Genomic DNA, 20,895 nt, shown 5'->3' with positions numbered 1-20,895 from the left:
GTACCTACAGAATTTATCCAGTAATTCACCTACAGAATTTATCCAGTAATTCACCTACAGAATTTATCCAGTAATGAACACGACATCATCCTGGGCCTTCCTCCACTTTGCCGATCCCCATGTGGTAAACCCCCCCCCAAAAAAAAATTCAGGGAAAAACCATTCCTGCTTAGGAAATATGTGGGAGTGCCTGCTCCTCTTCCAAACCCCCCCCCTTTTATCCTGTCACGGCCCTTTGAAGCCGGGCCGCCCAGGATGAGAGGTGCGACTCTCGTTATCACCCTGTCACTCATCTTCACTCATCCGGAGCAGCCGGAAGGAGGAAGATGGTCCCCTAAAGTGAGATTCGCACCTCTCCGACCATGCAGCCAGAGAGGGGCGAGTCACCCGCAGGGATGTTCTGGGCCGCGGCAGTCAGCCTGATGCCTCACGGCCCCGGCGACTGCAGCAAGGGCACAGGAGATTCCCACGCCTGTACTCGCCGACAGAAAAAGGCCGCGCTCTCAAGAGCGTGGCCCGTGTCAAGGGGGCATGCCTTGTTGCTCGGCAATGCTGGGCTGGCCATTGCCAGGGCAACCGGGAAGCGTCTTGGGCAGCTTAAAAGGCCTGCGCAGGACCCAACGCCCCTCCGTGGCTGTGTGCTTGATCCCTGCTTGGGACAGGGTGCTGTGCGGGGTCTGCGCTGAGGCCAAGCCCCACAGCCAAGACCCTGCCGAGCCCCTGAAGCCTGCTGTGTCCCTCTCTGCAAGCCTGCTGTGTTGATGTGCGCTCGGGAGAAGAACTGTGTGGGGTCTGAGCTGAGGCCAGACCCCAATTCAGGACTCCCATTGCTGTCCCTGGAAAGCTGACCGCTGTGAGGGCCCCTGCCTGCTGATCGCTGCTGACCCTGGAAAGCTGACCGCTGTGAGGGCCCCTGTCTCAAGCTGACCGCTGTGAGGGTTGCTGACCGCTGCTGTCCCTGGAAAGCTGACTGCTGTGAGGGTCCCTGTTCGCTGACCGCTGTGAGTGTCCCTACAAACCACCTGTGCCTGAGTGTCTGCAAGCCGCCCCCTGTAAGTGTCCCTACAAGCCGCTTGCTGCTGAGTGTCTGCAAACCGCCTCTCGTGAGTGTCCCTACAAGCCGCCTGCTGCTGAGTGTCTGCAAGCAGCCCCCCGTGAGTGTCCCTACAAGCCGCCTGCTGCTGAGTGTCTGCAAGCTGCCTCTCGTGAGTGTCCCTACAAGCCGCCTGCTGCTGAGTGTCTGCAAGCCGCCTCCCGTGAGTGTCCCTACAATCCGCCTGCTGCTGAGTGTTTGCAAGCCGCCTCCCGTGAGGGTCCCTACAAGCCGCCTGCTGCTGAGTGTCTGTAAGCTGCCTACCGTGAGTGTCCCTACAAGCCGCATGTTGCGGAGTGCCCTGAACTGCCCCTATTGTGTGCCCAGATTACCCTTGCCTGAACTGCCCTATTGGGTGCCCAGATTACCCTTGCCTAAACTGCCCCTATTGTGTGCGCAGACTACCCTTGCTTGAAGTGCCCCTATTGTGTGCTCAGACTACCCTTGCTTGAACTGACCCTATTGTGTGCTTGGATTACCTTTACCTGAACTGCCCCATTGCATGCCTGGATTATCGCTACCTGGACTGCCCCCCTGAGTGCATGAGCCGTCGCTACCCGAATCAGGCCCCACAGCCAAAGTCCCGCTGAGTCCCTGGGAGCCTGATGTTGTCCCTAGAGAGCTGTGTGGGAGTTATGCTGAGGTCAGATCCCACAGCCAAGGTCGCGCTGAGCCCCGTGAGCCTGATGTCTTTAGAGAGCTGTGTGGGAGCTGTGCTGAGTTCAGGCCCCACAGCCAAGGTCCCGCTGAGTCCCCATGAGTCTGGTGTTGTCCCTAGAGAGCTGTGTGGGAGTTGTGCTGAGGTCAGATCCCCCAGCCAAGGTCCAGCTGAGTCCCGTGAGCCTGCTGTTGTCCCTAGAGAGCTGTGGGGGAGCTGTGCTGAGGTTAGGCCCCACAGCCAAGGTCCCGCTGAGTCCCTGTGAGTCTGGTGTTGTCCCTAGAGAGCTGTGTGGGAGTTGTGCTGAGGTCAGATCCCCCAGCCAAGGTCCCGTTGAGTCCCCGTGAGCCTGATGTTGTCCCTAAAGAGCGGTGTGGGAGTTGTGCTGAGGTCAGACCCCACAGCCAAGGTCCCGCTGAGTCCCCGTGATCCTGCTGTTGTCCCTAGAGAGCTGTGTGGGAGCTGTGCTGAGGTCAGACCCCGCAGCCAAGGTCCCGCTGAGTCCCTGTGAGTCTGCTTACAGTGAGTGTCCCTACAAGCTGTATGTTGCGGAGTGCCATGAACTGCCCTGATTTAGTGCCTTCCATAGTTCAATAAAGCTTTGTGTGTTTACTATAGTCTTTGTGTGTTCTGTCCTGCCTACGCTTCCGTCACAGGGGGTATCATTAATCCTATTGGCACCCTCACGCATCTCCTAAGCAGTAGCGTGTTTTTCTTTGCAGGAAGGTGTGCATAACACGTCCTACCACACCCACTTGTATGTGAACCTAGCCTTACATGGAAGAGAGAAAATGTAAATAGGAACTGAAATTTGACCCCATGCTAATCAAATAGTGCACCCAAGTGGCTAGAGAACAGGTATGAAAGGAGAAAGAATGGTTCATCCCAGGGCAAGGGTTACTGTATTGTGTTACATAAGCTAACACCCCCAGGCAAGCCCTGGACTGTGACCAAGCAGCTTTAAATCCCACAACTATTCCAGCTACCTCTCTTGCAAATGACATCCCATTAGAAGGACACCTGGGGCAAAAGGAGGACAGAGAAATGGCTGTCTCAAGCATTGTACTGACCTGGCATCTCTCAGTCTTTGTAAAGAGTGAGACTAACTGGGAAAACACTATCCCCATCTTCTGTTTGACTATCATGAACTGCCACAAGATCCCACAGGATTTTCCCCATTTATACTACTGTATAGAAGGTAGATCTATGACCCTTTAACCTGGAGCACTGAAGCGTTTGGAAGGGCAGGCTGAAAACCTAAGCACAAGTTGTATTTTTCATCCAAAAACTGCATGAATGGTTATGTCGGTTTGTGTCTGAGCAGGTCACTTCAGACCTGCTCAGACACATCATCACATCAAACAGTAAAGGAGTACTAATAAATCAAATAGAAAATAAGTGAGCGCTTTAAAGGACGAGCAGCTGAAACACATAGGACAACCAAAGGATTCCTCACATAAATATAAAAGTAAAGTGCAGCGCTAAAGAAAACAAAAAAACAAAATAAAATAAACGCACATAAAGTCAATAAAAATAAGTCCGCAAAAATATGAGGGAGGGGGGAAGGGGAAGGCCCTAGGCCAAAAAAAGTCTCAAAAAAAGAAGGACGACTTCAAATGCCCATATACACTGATGAAAGATGTATATACTGCGGTAGAGATGGAGTTTGAAGATGTAGTCAGGGAACAGAGGTAGATGCAATCCCCGGATCAGTGAAGATCCCCAGATCAAGGAAGCAAACGTTCCACAAGACAGCAAGGAAGCAGTCACAGCTCCACCAAAGAGAAACACCACTCCTTCACTTCATATCAGCGGCATCTAGGAGGAGATACTCCTCATAAAAAGAAAAGCCCATGGTGAGGTACATTTAAAAAGCATTTATTAAATAAAACAGGATGCATCCAGAGTATATATATGAAAATGCACACCGCTAGTGAATAAACATGAAAACTAGCAATGGAGGCGGAACAGGACTAACCGTCCTGTCAGATGTAGTGGCCGCCGGAGCTCCCCAGTGCTCCGACGGCGTGGCGTCAAGGCGTGCGCAGGTTCCTCCTTACGCGTTACGTGCCAAGCACATCCTCAGAGGAAAGAACCGGTGTACGCCGTGGTGTGCCAATCAGAGCTAAATAGGCCAAAAGGCGCATGCGCAGTAGCCAGGCGCCATTTTGTCGTAGCTCTCAGAAGTATATGTGTCAATCCGGAATTAACAGGAGGGACAACGGGTAATACAACAATAGAACCGATACATCATTAGTACAAAGAGATATGTCATATCATTAGTAAATGATGGAACAGGTAAAAGGGGAAGGTATAATGCAACCAAGGACAATATCATGAAAATATGCCGGATAAAAGGACGCATTAACGTCGTAGTAAAATGCCAATACACTCATAGTTCCAATAGGAGCAAAAATGAGTTAATTATACTAATAATATGGTATTGGTAAAACAAAAAAATTGTATTGAAGAATCAGAAATAAATAAAAGATCCCGCTAAAAGGAGCAAAACGGAGCAAAAAAAGGGGGATCACACATGAAGAATAGGTTATGGAAAAAATAATAATAATAATAGCAATGATCATGACATGGGCCAGTGACTACATGTACCACAACAAAGTTATACATAGTATGAACCATAATCACATAAAACAGAAAATTGCATAAAAAACATAAAAGACATAAGAAGGGGAAAAAGGAGGGGGGGGGAGAGGGGGGGGGGTTGACCCCTTTGAGTTCAGCTATTGTCAATAAAACAGTTTACGTCTAGTTCGACGTTCAGGCCACGTGGATGTAAAGTATCTAGCTGGCAGATGTACCTAGTCTCTAGCTGCGACACAGCCCGGGTTTTATGAGTGCCCCTCCAATGGGGGACAACAATGTCGATTCCAATGAATTTCAAAAGGGAGGGGTCTCTCCCATGCTGACGTCTAAAATGTAATGAGAGAGAATGGTCTTTAAAACCCTTTTTAATGTTATTGATGTGCTCCCTGAGCCGATCACGTAGCCTTCTTGTGGTGCGGCCTACATACTGCTTGGAGCAGGGGCATTCAAGCAAGTATACTACATATTTGCTATTACAACATATAAATTTGTCAATGTCATAGGTGTTGTTATTAGAACTAGATCGGAAGGCAGTAATTTTCTTTTTCCTAGTGCCATCTGCTTTGCAAGCTATGCATTTATTGCACGGATAAAAACCTTTAAAGTTAAAAAGTGCTAGCGGTTTGATAGGGGGATTAATCACATTGGGAGATATAATATCTCTAAGAGTAGACGGCTTACGGAAAATGACCTCTGGTGAGTGAGGTAAGATTTTGCTAAGGATGGGGTCAGCTCTCAGAATTTGCCAATTCTTCTTAATGATGTGACGGATAGATCTATGTTGGATGGAGAAGGTGGTAATGAAGGGGCATACTAAATTCTTGGGGGGTTTGGGGTTAGATGTAAGCAATTGTTCCCTTCCCATATCTGCAACCATATTGATGGTGCCATCAAGCGTGGACGTATTATAGCCTTTTTCAATGAATCTATCCTTCAGAATTAAAGCTTGTGAATGGTAATCTTTCAGATCGGTACAGTTCCTCCTGATCCTCTGGAACTGGCTTTTAGGGATGTTAGAAAGCCAGTTTGGATGGTGACAGCTATCAAGAGGAATATAACTATTCCGATCGGAAGGTTTGAAGTAAGATTTGGTGACAATCCTACCTCCAACGTTCATAAGAACCAGATCAAGATAATTGACTTCCATCATGCTATAGGTGTATGTTAAATTGATGTTACTAGTATTGTGATTCAGTGTTCCAAAAAAATTAATGAGAGATTGTTCACTGCCATTCCATAATAGCAGGACGTCATCAATATACCTCTTGTAGAAGGATAATTCAGGCCACTCCCTAGCATAAATGACCTCCTCCTCCCAGTAGGACATAAAGAGGTTAGCGAGGCTGGGGGCAAACTTAGCCCCCATAGCCACACCTTTAATCTGCAGATAAAAATTACCATTGAACCACATATAGTTCTTTTTCATAGCAAAATCCAACAGTTCAAGGATAAAACCCGTATGTGGTGTAGTTAGGGAGCTATGATTTGTTAAATAATATTCAACTGCCTGTAACCCTTCGTGGTGGCTGATACTACTGTACAGAGCTTCCACATCTGCAGTAACCAAGTAAGTGGTGGTGTTAGTGGCCACATCTTGTATGGTGCCAGTTCCAGAGGATCAGGAGGAACTGTACCGATCTGAAAGATTACCATTCACAAGCTTTAATTCTGAAGGATAGATTCATTGAAAAAGGCTATAATACGTCCACGCTTGATGGCACCATCAATATGGTTGCAGATATGGGAAGGGAACAATTGCTTACATCTAACCCCAAACCCCCCAAGAATTTAGTATGCCCCTTCATTACCACCTTCTCCATCCAACATAGATCTATCCGTCACATCATTAAGAAGAATTGGCAAATTCTGAGAGCTGACCCCATCCTTAGCAAAATCTTACCTCACTCACCAGAGGTCATTTTCCGTAAGCCGTCTACTCTTAGAGATATTATATCTCCCAATGTGATTAATCCCCCTATCAAACCGCTAGCACTTTTTAACTTTAAAGGTTTTTATCCGTGCAATAAATGCATAGCTTGCAAAGCAGATGGCACTAGGAAAAAGAAAATTACTGCCTTCCGATCTAGTTCTAATAACAACACCTATGACATTGACAAATTTATATGTTGTAATAGCAAATATGTAGTATACTTGCTTGAATGCCCCTGCTCCAAGCAGTATGTAGGCCGCACCACAAGAAGGCTACGTGATCGGCTCAGGGAGCACATCAATAACATTAAAAAGGGTTTTAAAGACCATTCTCTCTCATTACATTTTAGACGTCAGCATGGGAGAGACCCCTCCCTTTTGAAATTCATTGGAATCGACATTGTTGTCCCCCATTGGAGGGGCACTCATAAAACCCGGGCTGTGTCGCAGCTAGAGACTAGGTACATCTGCCAGCTAGATACTTTACATCCACATGGCCTGAACGTCGAACTAGACGTAAACTGTTTTATTGACAATAGCTGAACTCAAAGGGGTCAACCCCCCCCCCCCTCTCCCCCCCCCCTCCTTTTTCCCCTTCTTATGTCTTTTATGTTTTTTATGCAATTTTCTGTTTTATGTGATTATGGTTCATACTATGTATAACTTTGTTGTGGTACATGTAGTCACTGGCCCATGTCATGATCATTGCTATTATTATTATTATTTTTTCCATAACCTATTCTTCATGTGTGATCCCCCTTTTTTTGCTCCGTTTTGCTCCTTTTAGCGGGATCTTTTATTTATTTCTGATTCTTCAATACAATTTTTTCGTTTTACCAATACCATATTATTAGTATAATTAACTCATTTTTGCTCCTATTGGAACTATGAGTGTATTGGCATTTTACTACGACGATAATGCGTCCTTTTATCCGGCATATTTTCATGATATTGTCCTTGGTTGCATTATACCTTCCCCTTTTACCTGTTCCATCATTTACTAATGATATGACATATCTCTTTGTACTAATGATGTATCGGTTCTATTGTTGTATTACCCGTTGTCCCTCCTGTTAATTCCGGATTGACACATATACTTCTGAGAGCTACGACAAAATGGCGCCTGGCTACTGCGCATGCGCCTTTTGGCCTATTTAGCTCTGATTGGCACGCCACGGCGTACACCGGTTCTTTCCTCTGAGGATGTGCTTGGCACGTAACGCGTAAGGAGGAACCTGCGCACGCCTTGACGCCACGCCGTCGGAGCACTGGGGAGCTCCGGCGGCCACTACATCTGACAGGACAGTTAGTCCTGTTCCGCCTCCATTGCTAGTTTTCATGTTTATTCACTAGCGGTGTGCATTTTCATATATATACTCTGGATGCATCCTGTTTTATTTAATAAATGCTTTTTAAATGTACCTCACCATGGGCTTTTCTTTTTATGAGGAGTATCTCCTCCTAGATGCCGCTGATATGAAGTGAAGGAGTGGTGTTTCTCTTTGGTGGAGCTGTGACTGCTTCCTTGCTGTCTTGTGGAACGTTTGCTTCCTTGATCTGGGGATCTTCACTGATCCGGGGATTGCATCTACCTCTGTTCCCTGACTACATCTTCAAACTCCATCTCTACCGCAGTATATACATCTTTGATCAGTGTATATGGGCATTTGAAGTCGTCCTTCTTTTTTTGAGACTTTTTTTGGCCTAGGGCCTTCCCCTTCCCCCCTCCCTCATATTTTTGCGGACTTATTTTTATTGACTTTATGTGCGTTTATTTTATTTTGTTTTTTTGTTTTCTTTAGCGCTGCACTTTACTTTTATATTTTAAATAAATCAAATAGGACCTCCTGCGCCATTTACAATGGACTAATGACAAGTCAGAGGAGGGACTGCTATCACCCAACCATATAACAAATGGACAATGTGCAAAATATAAAGTGAATTGGTGCAGCACTACCCCAATCCTACACTACTGCTACACTAGCTTATTAAAAATATATATATATATATATATATATATATATATACACACAAATAAATTATGTACCATGCTAATATACAATAACTTGGTAAATAGAATAGAATGCACAGAAAAACAGTATGAATCAGCCAAACATGATCTAATGGCTCGTATCGCCGAAAATATATGTGAGTAATGTATGCCACCAGTGCAATTCAGTGAATACAAAAACAGTAACTCACAAATCATAAAGTGAATTGATCTACTAGGGGATCCATGGTGAGACAAAATAGTGAATTAATAGTGTATTAATAAAGAAACGCCAGTGAAAGGAATAAACAGGAGTAAAGGTAAAAAGTCCTAATGGGACTCCAAAAAGTATGAGCTATAATATATATATAATCTATGATGAAACTCAAATCAACATATAAAGTGAATCCCTGAAATGTGGGATCAATTATCACACTGATATTAATGATGACCACGAAGGCTATAAGTAGCAAAAAGATATAGTGAAAATAGATACAGGAACACCTGCATGTTGGATTTAATTTATCACACAATAGTGATAAGTGTAGTGATTAAAAAACAAAATAAAAATCAAAAACATATATATAAGTGATATCACAACCAAGGTGATGTTCAAAAAAAGACCACTAAGAAAGTGTCACATAAAAAAATGTCCAGAAAAATAAAGTTCAAAGGTGCGTATAAAACACCAAATATTCCAACGGATCAAATAGTGCAGATGATATTGTTAAATTCGCATGACAACCAGAAGGAAATAATCCATAAACTACTGAATTGCCCCCTCACCTCCTTGAAGTGACCCAAAGGGCCAAAACGCCTGTTAGAAAGCATGAGTGAACATCCACCACCTGGTTTCCCCTTCAAGGATAATATAGGTCCGCAGTTGTGATATCCCCTTCATAGGTAAGTGGAAGAAGAGCAGGATCCCCCTCAGGGATGATATAGTAAGATTCAGCCAGCTCACATCAAAAGGCAGGATAGAATAAGAAAGAGATCTCCCATAGTGTAATACTGTTTATTGTTGTTTAAAACATGTATAGCCAAATGCCCACTCACTTTTGTAAAGCATATAACAAGCTGGAAAAAAACCTCATACTACGGGTGCACTTGCATGGGTCTTTTGGGTGTAGCAAGATGGAAATACGTCTCCACGTTCCTACACGTTACGTCCTGTTAACACGAGACTTCCTCAGGGTAACAAGATTGGTAACAGGGCTTTATATAGGGAGTCTATCTGCCAATCAAAAGGAAGAGAGGCGGACCTCCGACGGCCATATTAATGAGGTCCAGCACTGAGGACAGACGCTACAGCACACCTGCACCTCTGAAAACCTCCGGCGGCCATATTAAAGAGGTCTAACATTAAAAGCCCCTATTTAAGCACTCTTTTAACTCTATTAGGGATAATTACCTATACACATAAATAAGGGGATGACTGCTAAAAACGGGGCATATGAAGCTGCACAAAATGCGACTCCATACCAAACATTTATTAAAATATAAATAATTAAAAAAGCACTTCCCTCCAAACTAATATGCATAGAATTAGTGTGACTAAAATTCATAAATTATTAAGCCGAATATATAAAGGGAAGATATGAGTATTTGTATGACTACTTTATGTGACTATATAGAGACCTTATTATTAAGAATTATAAACCCGTTATACAAACTAAGATAACGATATATATGTCAAATAGAAAACATATATATCTGACTCTAATATTATTTATCCCTTAGAATAACATATACTAGATAAAAAGGGAATAACACACTATGAGCTAAAGTCTTATAATTACTTATAAAAAAATCAATGTTCAAACTGATAAAAAAAGAGGGGAGCTACCTCATGACCCCAATAAGGATAGGTGGTCCTAGTAAATGTGAGAAATTAAAGATAAAAACACTATTCATCCAACCAAATAATCATAAGAATGCGTTGTAAAGGTGCGTTATAGAATGTACATAACTATATATACATTATTGCCACACCCATATACAAACAACCATAACATCGAACATGCAAACTCCAGGCAGGAGGTGCCGTGGCTGGGATTTGAACCAACGACCCTAGTACTGCCAGGCAGAAGTGCTAACCATTTAGCCATTGTGCTGCCCATGTTTAACTGTAAAATAAAGATCACTGTTGGTGTTCAAACACCCATACTGCATTAAGTTAATGTCTTCTCCAGTGTGTCCTCCAACTATCGCATGAGCTTGGGAATAAGTTGCCTACTGGATGTTCTTTCAGCATATATGCAGCAATTAGTTGTGAGCTGGTGCATATGTTAAAGTTTTAGAACAGTAGTTATAAGTAGTGCCACAAGTCCCTGCTGAAGAGAAAGTAACTTTTGGCCCAAAAAGTGATTTATGCTTTCCATGTGTACTTTGCATAATGCTTCTGATGTTCAATGCAATATAGTATATACCTTTACAAAATACATCTGATTGTATGCCTATACTTGCAGTATAATTATGATTTTATAATATAGTTAAGAATGAGCAATTACCTATAGTGTGCTAAAAGTATAATATTTACAAACATTTTCAATAATTAAAAAAAATAACTAAAGTAGTGTCACTTTATAGCTCTAGTGCATTTAATAAGTAGGCTGTCATGTCATAATACTGCTGTAATCTTATAACTGAATATGACAATCTAGCATTGATGGTCATTATTAAAGAAGAAACCCATTAATCTGCTTTCAATATTTTACTATTCTTTCAAAATTAAAATTCATAACTACCATTCTCCTTTTTTTTATATTTTAACTGTTTGTAGGGATAGTTGCTCTTTTCCACATAAATCATTTCTTCATACAAATGTATCTTTTATATTACAATTATAATAAGGGAGCCCCCAGATACTGTCCCCCATGTGAATGAGTAAGAGGTACATAGTACCTCCATCAATGGACATGTCCATATGTGGTCAATGATGTCACCAAAGTCCTGGTATGAATTGTGGGGGAGCCCCCATGCAGTTTTTCTTTTAACTTTTAATAATGGTTCTTTTGTTTACATTCTGCTGTCAGCCAGGAATCCCTTGCTGATAGCAGGGATGAGTCACTGGTTGTTATGATGCTGGCAAATGCTGGCTCCTTAGCAACCAGCATCTGTGAATTGAACAGCCATCTTCCCCTGCAAAAAATTCAGCAGCATGAAAAACACATAAGAAACACATCAAAAATACGTCATAATAATGCACCAATGTTGCACTACAAAATCACACCAAAGATCATATCAAGTTGCAACTGCACTAGTGTGAACCTAGCCTAAATGCTAGGTACCTAATGTCTCAAAGGTTTGTACAGCTGGACCTTGCATTTCTCTGTATATCTTCTTCCCAGTTTTATTCCTTTGAAGGTATTTAGAAGAGCAGAGAATTTTCCATCATTAATGGAGCGTGCAATTTTTTTCATGAGTTCCAAATTGAGCATGCTGCAATGGTAGTTAAAGTTTGATGATTAGATTACTTTGCTACTAAGAGATTTACCTATCTGCTGCCCTTAATCTCCTTAGCAGCATATTGACTTCAATGTAGTGTAGCCACCCTACCCTAGATGTGTCTGTTCAAATTTAGAGGTGTTACGTTATTATTATTATTGTTATTATCCACTTGCCCTCCTGAGGATTTACCCCCCTTAATGACCAGGCCTCTTTTTGCTACTCGGCGCTGCACTAATTTAACTGATAATTGCGCGGTCATGCAATGCTGCACCCAAACAAAATTTACTTCCTTTTTTTCACACAAATAGACCTTTCTTTCAGTGGTATTTAATCACCTGTGCGCTTTTCATTTTGAGCGCTATAAACAAAAAAAGACAGACAATTTTAAAGAAAAACAATATTTTTTACTTTCGGCTATAAAAAATATATAGTAAACTCAAAGTTAGTTATAAATTTAGGCCAAAATGTATTCTGCTCCATGTTTTTGGTAAAAAAAAATCCTAATAAGTGTATATTGATTGCTTTGTGTGAAAGTTATAGCGTCTACAAACTATGGTATAGATACTGCAATTTATGCAATTTGTTTGCTATACAGCACTGCACTAGTTTAACGGACAATTGCATGGTCATGCAATATGGTACATAAATGAAATTTATGTCCTTTTTTCACACAAATAGAGCTTTCTTTTGGTGGCATTTGATCACCTGTGTGCTTTTTATTTTTCACGCTACAAACAAAAAAATTTTGAAGACAAATTTTTTTTTAAAAAAACTATATTTTCTCATTTCGATCATAAAAAAAATCCTAAAAAACTAAAATGTCATCATACATTTAGGCCAAAATGTATTCGGCTGCATGATTTTGTTTAAAAAAATCCTAATAAGGGTATATTGATTGCTTTGTGTGAAAGTTATAGCATCTACAAACTATGGTATAGATAATGGAATTTACACAGCTCTTACTTTCTGACTGCTTATCACATTTCTTGAGGTGCTAAAATACCAGGATAGTACAAACACTCCCAAATGACCCCTTTTCGGAAAGATTTATTTTTCTTCCACAAGTTTCTGGAAAATTACAAAAACATTTTATTTTATTTTTTTTTACACATAGTTGTCATTTAAATTATTTATTTCTCGCACGTGGGTATATGTGGAATTACACCCCAAAATACATTCTGCTACTTCTACCGAGTATGGGGATAGCACGTGTGTGAGACTTTTTGGGAGCCTAGCCACATAAAGGAGCCTGAAATCCAATAACCACTTTGAACGGCTGAAGGTGCGTAACTTCCTCATTTCACTTCCTCACTACCTATCACAGTTTCAGACGCCCTGAAATGTCAAGATAGCACCAACCCCCCCCCGCCCAAATTGCCCCTTTTTGGAAAGTAAACACCCCAAGGAATTTAAAATGATGTATGGTGAGTATTTTGCAGATCTCATTTTTTCTCACAAGGTTTTGAAAAATAAAAGAAAAAATGTTTTTGTTTTTATTCTTAAGTTTCCAAAAACATATGGTAACAAACAAGATCTGCAAAATACTCACCATGTTTCTTATCAAACTCCTTGGGGTGTCTACTTTCCAAAAAATGGTCATTTGGGGGGGTTAGGTGCTATCCTGGCATTTCAGGGCCTCCGAAAGTGTGATAGGTAGTCAGGAAGTGTAATGAGGAAATAAAGCCCTTTAAAAACCTGAAAGTGCTTATTGGATTTTGGGGTCCTGTACTTGGCTAGATTGCCAAAATATCTCTCACATATGGTACCCCCATACTCGGGAGAAGTAGCAGAATTTATTTTGGGGAGTAATTCCACATATACCCTTGGCATGTGTGAGTAGTAAATCATTTAAATGACAATTTTGTGTTAAAAAAAAACATTTTTTTTTGTCATTTTCCAAAAACTTGTGGTAAAAAAATAAATTCTTCTATTGATTCAACATGCCTCAGCAAATAGTTTGGGGAGTCTTCTTTCCAAAAGGGTCATTTTGGGGGGTGGGGGCATTTTATGCCCAGCATTAGAAGTTTATGCCACACATCATTCACTCTTCTAACCACCTGAAGATCAAGCCTTCTCTGACACTTTTTGTTCACATGAAAAAAATCTGTATTTTTTGCTAGGAAATTAATTTAAACCCCCAAACATTATATATTTTTTAAAGCAGATACCCTAGTGAATAAAATGGTGGGTACTACAATTTTGTATGTCACATATACTCACACAGCGATTTTGTTTTTTATTAAAAATACACTTTTTTTACTTTTAATGCACAAAAACACAATATATTGGCCAATTATTTTGTAAATTATAAAAGATGATGTCAGTTTTTAATCATGACATGATTTAAAACTGTGCATGCCCAGTGCAATGGCGACAAACTGCATACATTTTTAATATCCATAGGCAACGTTTTAAAAGCCTTTAAAAGCTACCATTTTAGATTTACAGAGGAGGTCTAGTGTTAGAATTACTGCGCTTGATCTGATGTTCACTGCGATACCTCACATGCATGGCACAACCGCTGTTTACATACCAGCACAGGGTCAACGCTCGTGCACACAGGTGGGGGGGGGGTCGCGAGGTTTTTTTTGTTGTTTTGCTTTTTTTTTATTATTTTTACACTGTGCCTTTAATTTTTTTTTTTTTTTTATCACTTTTAATGCTATCATAGGGAATGCAAATACCCCCTATAATTTCAATGGGCATTGTCATATATTCTTTTTTGAGAAATCTGGGGTCTATCAGACTCTAGATATCTCCTCTGCCCTTACATTATCTAATCAAACCAAGATCGGTGTGATCAGATGCTTTCCCAATTTACAAATGACGCAGTTTATATCCTGTGAAACTGAAGTGATGAAATGCTCGTACCTTCCGATTTCTTAGACTATAGAGATGATTGGCACCATTCTGGTCTCAATCAGCTCTATGGTCAGCTGGCAGAAACTTATCAGGTTCCCCCGATGGCACAGGACTGCGCGAGAAGGCCGTGGAAGGCAGCGGGGGAGGGGGGGCATCATCACCCGCTGCTTGTAAAAGCAATCCTGCAGCTAATTAGCTACTAGGATTGCTTTTACATGAAAGCCGATCACCGGCTGAAAAAATGATACCAGGTGATGCCTGGAACTGTAGGCATCATCCTGGTATAACCATTCAAAGTCCAGCAATGTACCAGTACATCGCTGATCCTTGTTGGGTATATATGATATGTTCTTTTTTTTTGTAGGCAGCCTGTGGGCTGAATAAAAAAAGAGAAGAAATATCTGCCAGAAAGTGTGTGGTATGCCCACCATTAGAATATACCACCCTGCATCCACCCACTTCTAATGGTGGGCACACATTAGGTCACAAGGTGCCACATGCGTCAGTTCCAAGATTGTACAAATGTCTAAATAGTGGCACATTTGAATAAAATTTGTCCACGTATAAGTGGTACCCCATATGGAAAAAGGATGACACAAAGTCCCAAAGTATCTTGCCACTGCTCCCCATGTAGTCTGGGCATCCGGGCGGCTCCACGTGACTATCTTTTCCCTCGTAAATCCGAAACTTATAAGTATAGCCTAACAATATATATGTGACTTTTCTATGAACAGATACATCACGGTGGAGACAGCTGATTGGACAATTCCACTTCCTCCTTCTCCCCCCACATGAGTTCAGAGTGTGCAGAACCCATGTCTGCGACTGAATGAAGGGCGGTACATAAGGAGTCGATGCGCAGACGTCCTTACCCTTCTGAAAAAGTCAAAGGAAGTGACGAAACGCGTCAGTGACACGTGACGTCATACGCATCGACGTTGACCGGAAGTGCGATCGCGGCCATCTTGGAAGTGGGAACATGCGGTTTATGTTTCCCTGAACCTGTCCATGTGTACACTGCTTGTGAGGAGGAGCTGTTACCACGGAATTTTTATGTGAGTTACCAGTAAAGAAGAATATCTTTTATATTGTGACTGGTTTTCTGGAGAAAAGTGGAGGAAGTGACCCTAGTCTTTGGAGAAAATTGATGAGAGGAGAGTGTCACCCAGAGTGGTTAATCTGCCCTGCTGTTTCTGCTTTAGGGTAATTACCCATCCTTATTAGAGTTGGAGAGTGGTGATCTGGGCTTTGGTTATCACCTTTTATATATATTTTTGGGTGTGGTGTTATACACTGGCAGTATTATCTGTGGAGTGGTTTTCACACATTGCATTGCTTTTCCTATGTGAATGTGCTTTCACTCATATTGTCATTTCACTTAGGTGTTTTGACACTTGGTTTGAGTATACACATTTATTTTGCATGCTGCACAGTGAGTGGCACGTGTGTTTTATTATTTAAGGTATGACACTATGTCGAGTTTTTTTTCCTTTTTGAGGTGCACGAATATCAGGATGTGCGGGTATTAAGAAGGTTTTGGTGATGAAAGAAGAAGAAAAAGTTTAAGTTTTTGTGTTTCACTTGTGAGGATTATTTTTGGGATTTTTTGATTTTATTTTTGGACACGGTGGGACTTTGGACATAATTTTTATATATAATTTTTATAATTTTTATAATTTTTGGTTTTATTTCATTTAATTTGATGTATCTGCTCATAGAAAAGTCACATATATATTGTTAAGCTGGCCTTCAAGGGTGAAGGTAGATCACTTTTCTGGGATATTATAGGTTTAAGTGTTGTGATATAGAAGTATAAGTATAGCCTGTTGTCCTCTCACAGGTCTTCTACATCTTGACCCCATATCTGGCACACTTGCTGGGGATAAATTGTTTGAATGCAAGGCGGCCAGAAAAATTAATGAGGGACTCATCAACACAGATTTTTTGCTGGGGAGTATAGACATCTGCAAATTTTTCTTTAAGGTGATTTGCGAGGGGCTGAATTTTGTGGAGCTGGTAAAATTCAGGGTCACCTCGAGGACAACAGAGTGTATTGTTGTTGAAATGCATAAAACAAATTATACTCTCATATATATGCCTGGCCATGGCAGCAGAGAACACGGGCATATCATGAATAAGGTCTGTGGACCAAAACAACCACAAGTAATTTTTATTAGTAATGCCTATGTTGAGGGTTAGGCCAAAAAAAAATGTAAATTCGGAAACCATAATGGATTTCCATGCGAATGGTCTGGCAAGGTTTGAATTTGGGTTGGCAGTGATAAATTGTTGTGCATATAAATTACTGTGGTATGATCCTCCTGCGCTCCTAAGTGGACGATACTACCGAATGTGGGGAGCTGCTAGCACCCAACCCTATACCAAATGGATAATAGAATAAACAATATTATATAAACTAGTGCAGCGCTTACCTATTAAGTAACTATTATGCATAAATAGAACAATAATAATTCATGTGTGACTATCAATGTACACTGTGAATAATACAAAGTTATCTGATCCACTCAGGGATCTATAGTGAAAACCAAAAAGTGATTGAACATAGTGCCTTAAAAAGGAAAAAAAGTGAAACCAGAAAGTCCAAATGGGACTGAAATAATGTGAAATGATGAATAAATGATATATCACAAATCCCTTAAATTGGGACCAATAACTCACAAAATAATGATCACAGAGGCTAAAATTGCCAGAGTTGAAAAAACAACAAAGTGACAAATAAGTGAATCCTTATTGGGGGATAAATCTCCTCTATAGTGATGCATGCTGTGTTATAACATCAAAAACCCTCAAGTATATATATGAAAAATCATTTTTAAGAAAAACATCAACACCCCTCAATTAGGAATAATAATATGCAATAAGTCCAAAAAATAAAAAATACAAATATAAATGAAAAATAAAAAATAAATAACAAACCGTATCAGAAAAATATATAAAAATAAATATACACATATATATAAAAGTTCAAAGGTGTATAAACACCAGGTGGTCCACCGACTTTTGAAACGTGCAGGTGATAAGAGTGGATGTGCATAACAACCAATGGGAAATAATCCATAAGCTGCTGAATTACCCCCTCACCTCCTTGCAGCGATCCAAACGGGCCAAAACGCTTGTAGGATCACAAAAGGATCCTCCATGGTAAGATTCCCCTCTGCGGGTTATATCCTTCCAAAGCGGTCCTATCCCCTTCAATAGTATGCGTTTTAAGCAGCAAGGTCCCGTCCAGAGATGAAAAAATGTGATACAGCCAACTCACATTGAGATCAGCTCATAGAAGGTTTCATCTTTTGGAGTAACGAATAGAAGCTTTGCATCACCAATCTGTTCAAGAAGCTTCTGCCTCTTGACTTCCTTCTCACTGTCACCCTTTACGATCGCCCGTGCATTTTTCATTTCTTGCGCTATAAAAAAAAGCCTGACAATTTTGAGAAAAAAACAATATTTCAGATTTTTTGCTATAAAACATGTCCAGTAAAAAAATGTTAAAATCAGATTTAGTCATAAATTTAGGCCAAAATGTATTCTGCGACATGTCTTTGCTAAAAAAAATCCCAATACGTGTAAATGAATTGGTTTACGTGACAGTTATAGCATTTACAAATGGCGGTATATATACTGGAATTTTTTTTATTATAATAAAATGGAGGTGAACAGTGACTTATGGCGGTGATCAGTGACTTATGGCAGGACTGTGGGACCGCGGGACTGTGGTGAACATTCTGACACTGGGAACTGACTTGGGGTCACTGACATCCCCAGTGACACCAATACAGTGATCAGTGAAAAAAAAAAAACACTGACACTGCACTAATCGCACTGGGGAGGAAGGGGTTAACATTTTTTGGCAATCAAAGGGTTAACTGTGTGAGGGGAGTGGTTCACTAGGGGGCGGGGGGGAATTTCACAGGAACACACTGATCCAGAAAGCTGAACTCTGCTCTCCGGAACAGTATGCTGGAAACTGACAGGGAGGAGAGCTGCAGTGTAAACACTGCAGCTGTCCTCTCTGTCAGTGATTGCCGGTAATCGCCGGGCTCCGGCGCGCGCCCCCTAGCCGATATGCAAAATCACGTATATATGCGTGATTTTGCGCAGGGGTGCCACCCTGCCGCAGTAAATGTACTGTGGCTGGTCGGCAACCGGTTATACAGGATTTATATAGCGCCAACAGTTTGCTCAGTGCTTTACAATATAACGGGAGACAATACAGCAACAATACAGTTCAATACAAGAGGGTTAGGAGGGCCCTGCTCCTTGGAGCTTACAATCTAAGAGGGAGGGGCTGGTAGTACAAAAGGTAATAACTGTGGGGGATGAACTGATAGGAGTAGCAGTTGCAGTCAGCTTAGCTGAATTGATAGTTCAATTTCTCTTCTAGGCTCTGGTCATTGTTAGTTTCTATCTGCTGCCAGTAGGTGTTAGAGGCTACATCAAACAGATCTATAAATATGTAAATCTCACTGGCAAATCACTAGAAGGTTTACTGTCAGTGGTGCAGGCTTGGAGAGCATATAAATATTCTTGGAGTGACCTTGGGAAGTTGGTCCCCCCCCCCCCCCGAGCCTCTTGCCTTTGAGAGAGATGTAGTTGCCTTTAAAATCCTCTCAGGCCTGCTGCTTAAGTAGAGTGACCACGTAGCTGGACAAAAGGCTGAGATTGAGGCCTAGTTTATGTAATCTGGGAATCTAGGTGCCATGGAGAAACTCCATATGCCTGGAGGGGTCAGAGAAGCTGAGATTGGAACTCGACGGAATATATTTTCCGCCAAGGGTGTTGGCACCTGAAAGGATATGTGCTATGCATTTAGGAGCTACATTCACATTGTAAGTCAGGTTTAGGTTCCTTCATCTGTGAAGAATTGAAGCATTATTGTCCCTTTTTTTTCTAGAGTCCGCTAGTCCATAGATGCCCTGTGCCTTTACTATCTCTCTCCTTGAAATATTGAGTAAGAGAAAATAAAGTCTTATTGTTTTGCATTTAAAACTGGTGCTTATCTGTACACATTGCTCCAGTACTGCTGAGGACTATACCCTGAGAATAAATGCTAGGCCACCCAGGTTCCACTTGCCTATGGGGGTAAGCAGGGGGTGGGGTGCTACAATACTACAAATTCAATTACTGCCAATGATTAAATCTCTCAGTAGCAAAGAGAATTAAGTATTAGTGTATGCTTTTTTTCCCCAGAGGTATGCATGTATAGCTACAGAAGATTAGCTCTTTGCCTCCTCCATTGGTACAGGTATCATTTATACATCCACAGAAGGACTGTCCCATATCAGACAACTCCCCACTGACTGTAGGATTTTCCCTGAAACATGACACCTTATGTTTTCTTCAAAAGATAGGTGGAACTTTTTGTTATACCCTTCACTGAATTAAATCTTTACCGCCTCCTTCACACAGATATATTTCATACATCAACACTGAGGACTGATGGCCACTGGCCATCTTTCCAGAGCTGATGATTCTGTCTTTATTGACTTCTCAGTCTCATTCTTCTCAGTCTTCTCATAATCTCTGAGGCATGGTACTTCACATCTTCTGTGTATGGTTTATATTTAACCTGTAGCCTCTGTGTTATCTATACCAACAAGGACATTTTGCACTTTATTCCACATTTCACCAAGTGTTTCTGGATGCCAAGATCCTAGACCTGCTCTTAGGCTTTAAGTCAACCAAGTATATTGGTTGTATTTTTCCTTGTCTCATCGCCACCCCAATCTGCTGGGGCAGCTAAGCACATCATCCATCCTCACCTCTCTTCCTACATATCCTCCTTTTATGTATTAACTGTTGTGGCATAGATATCTTTCATACAACATCAAAACTGACACCAACCAGCATGCTTCTCATTGCTGCTATGATAAGAAATTTGTCCTTGAAGCATGTGGAAATCTTCTGTATAACCATCTCACCCATAATAACATGACAGCTTAAGCAATGCACATTTTTTTTTCAAACCTGTCTTGAGGCTTTAAAACAATGGTGTGTACAGATCATTACATCTTACATCACATGTGCTCTATAAACTCCATGTTCTATTTCTGTACATCTAGCCTAAACTTGCTGCATGTTACTAATTAAATGTAAAAGACTGAACACATTCAAGCTGGCAGCTTTTGAAACACATTACCGTTTTGCACTTAGCTATTCTGGATCTCTCACCATGAATTTTGTCTTGGACAGAACTATCCTGTTACATGCAGATTCCAGATTCCCTATTGGGTTAAATATAAAATCTGCTTTCTGTTGCCAATGAGTACATCATTTTACCTGAACAAAGGT

Source organism: Staurois parvus, unplaced genomic scaffold (genome assembly GCF_062004578.1).
Source record: "Staurois parvus isolate SC_StPar_1 unplaced genomic scaffold, SC_StPar_1.0 ptg000468l, whole genome shotgun sequence".
Taxonomy (NCBI): Eukaryota; Metazoa; Chordata; class Amphibia; order Anura; family Ranidae; genus Staurois; species Staurois parvus.
Note: the sequence above shows the minus strand (reverse complement) of the source record.